This window comes from Astatotilapia calliptera, chromosome 3 (genome assembly GCF_964374335.1).
Source record: "Astatotilapia calliptera chromosome 3, fAstCal68.1, whole genome shotgun sequence".
Classification (NCBI taxonomy): Eukaryota; Metazoa; Chordata; class Actinopteri; order Cichliformes; family Cichlidae; genus Astatotilapia; species Astatotilapia calliptera.
In genome coordinates, this window is record NC_137424.1 from 48,783,472 (window position 1) to 48,786,652 (window position 3,181).

Sequence of the window (3,181 nt, forward strand, 5' to 3'; positions counted from 1 at the left end):
TTTTTCATCTGGGAGAAGATTATTAGTCTTAATTAAAATACTAACTGAGGAAGACAGAAAATCTTAGTGCAGAAATTCTAACAGACTAGAGCACCTGTACCTGTTCATCGGTCTCTGTCTCTCTAACTCCCTGTTCATTTTCAAAAATATGAGAACCAAACCCCAAGCAATATACCCTACAGTCCTGTAAATATTTTCAGTATTGTGGTAGAATAGCTTTCCACAGCCAGACTAATGATATGTTTCAGAGTTTTGATAAACCAGCAGAACCAGCATGAAGAGACATCGCATCCCAGTACTGGTGAACTACATATGTACACCCACATTGGTATGCCTATAATACAGTTAGTTAGTCTCCTCGAGGTCTGGTACAGTAGTAATGTGAGAAAATTAAACAGGTTCAGTTTCATATACTCATAACCTGAAATCACTCCATTTGCACTGCAGTACTTTTTGATGATGCACTGTTTTTGCTTCCTTTTCTTTGCCTTTCGACTATTTTGATTCCTGTTGACTAAAAGATAAAAAGAGGAAGTGGGTAAAGACGTCTGCAGTAATTCTAACACAGTAGAGCAACAGGATTATCAGTTCTCCACAGCACAACAACAAAGAAAGGTAAGATGACTAATGTCTCCTGGCTCATACTTTCTTGATACTTTTTTCTTGATTTGGTTGTGATTTGGTTGGTTGTGAAGCTGTCTAATGTTAAGGAAGTCATGATTTGAACGCGAAGTTTGTTCCACAGTTTAGGAGCAGTCACAGAAAAGGCTTCTTCACTCCTCTCTTCACTAATCTGGACCTTGGGAAAGCGAGGAGCATTTGGTCCACAGACCTCATTGATCTTGCAGGACCAGTTCAAAAGGTATGAGTGTGCTAATATAATAATAATAATAATAATAATAATAATAATAATAATAATAATAATAATAATATCATAAAATCATAAAGTTAATGCGAAAACTGACTGGCAGTCAGTGTAAGGATGTTAGTTTGGAACATATGTAATCACTTGCATGTGTTCAGTTAGTAACCATGCTGCAGTGTTTTGGACCAGCTGCAGTCAGCTAACCGATGACAGACTGACACTTAAATAAAGACTATTACAAAAGTAAAGGGGTGTGCATTTCAGAGGGTTGTTGACCCACTTTTAATCATGTGCATCACTAAATGAGCCACTGTGAGACCTTGTCTCACCCTATCATGGAACAAACATGTAACTGAAGAAGCCTCTTCAGTGAGGTGAAACATCTTCCAAGTCCTGTTGCCTTCTTTTCAGCCTCATTAGATTGTCGCCTTCTCTCTTTTCACTGCAGATAAAATGAGATTCATTGTCTTGATCACCATCATTGTCACTGTAGCCCTTATTGGTGGAGGCAGCAGTATGATTGCAGAGCCTTCATCACCGTGTCAGGACAAAAGCCCCAAAAGTCATTATAAAGAATTTCTCAGCAGACACATCCTTCAAGAGGAATTTGACAGAAATTCCCTAGATGCTTGGAAAAGGTAAATTAAAAGTACATCATTCAAAAAAGTTTAGTTTTATTGTGTGCAGTAGGAAACAACCTTTAAAGTAACAGCTTACAGGCTCCAGAGGGTTACATGCTGCTACACCACACGGTGCTGCTTTATGAGCATCTTCATGTGATGTCATTAAACTCAGCATTTTATGTGTCTAGAAACTAGAAGGTTTAAAGTAATAATGTTGTGGAGGAATTGTGTTACAAATAAGCGAACAGATTTCTGTATCCTGCTCCACATCGAGGCTTAGTGTTTATGAGTGCATATTGTTACCTATTAGAGGAATTGTAACACTGGGAACATTAGAAAATATTGAAAACTAAGCAGAAGTTGTTTAGCAAGCTGAAAACTGGCGTACTATCCATGATGTGATAATATGTACTGAATTATTGATCTATTAACGCAGGTATTTGAAAAAAGAACACCTCTGGTGCAGAACTACAGTGCAATCGTTCCTCAATAAAAATGATCTGGAGAACGTGATCAGAATCTGCAGCAGAGACGGTCGACGCTTAAGCAAGACGGATAACTATGCAGGGAACTTGTGCATCAGCAACTCAGAAATGCTGATATATGAAGTCATATCCACAAAAAGCAACAAGGATTGTAAAATTACAGTTGGTGCAAAGAAAAGGGTTGTGATTGTGGCATGCAACAAGGTTGGAAACCAATGTCTCCCTGTTCATTTTCAGAAATATGAACAGCAGAGAGCAAGCAATATACCCTGCAGTCCTGCAAGGAATTTCAGTATTGTGGTAGAATAGCTTTCCACAGTCAGACCAATGATTCTGTGACAAACTTTGCTTGTTGCTATACTGATTATTAAAATTTCATGATGAGTTAAGATACATTTCTAAATTCAGTGACTTTGGTTGGTGTTAGTGCTAATTATGAATTTAGTTTTCTTTTTGGTCCATTATTGAAATAATAATCACACAGATTTCAATAACAAATGCTGATTCCACATTTCTAATATTTAATCTATGAAAGAAACATCTGATTGATGAGCACTTCTAACTAGCTGTCTAATATTTGGATTTTGGAGCTACTTGGTTTGTACTTGTGTTTTTGACTGTATGACCACTCCCACTTGTAAGAAAAACTGAGGGATTTTTTTATTTGTATCCTCGAAACAGAATTGTGTAACTTTGAGTTCCCTTTCTTCCTGTTTATTAAAGAAAGAAGTGTAACAGGAAACGGTATATTTGCTGTTAGACGTACGCATGCAAATGTTTGTGGTCACTATGTCCTCAGCCAATTTATTTTTAATTTGTACACTGTTGATTTTGGTTTGTGAAAATTGAAACATATACATGAGGTGTATTTAAGTTTCAGCGTTTGTCAGTTAAATAAGTTAGCACAACCAGACGAGACCAGGCCTTGGCTCATATGTTTTGAGGCTGGGGATTTGACATTACTGTGAATCAGTTTCTGTTTTAAAGGCTGTTTCTTGCTATAGCTACTCTGACCGTCCTCTGAACTTCCTTTTTTTTTTTTAAATAAACTTTAGGCACATATTCTTCTCTTGGTAAAATGTTCATCAGCTCTTCTGACTCTCCAGCTTTTATTTCAATTAAATATAAAACCCTCATTACCATTACATTACCAGGAACTTCTGATATCCTTACAGTTCCACAAATAAACATATCAGAAACTTGTGTAA

The 3,181-nt window shown here is 36.8% G+C and overlaps 1 long non-coding RNA gene across 1 annotated transcript; it reads left to right on the forward strand.

The window, feature by feature from the left end:
- Positions 1-475: 475 nt before the first annotated feature.
- LOC113019163 (uncharacterized) lies at positions 476-3,181 on the forward strand. The gene is made up of 4 exons (XR_003271963.2): positions 476-615; positions 746-862; positions 1,314-1,503; positions 1,925-3,181. It is a non-coding gene; the product is annotated as an uncharacterized LOC113019163 (long non-coding RNA).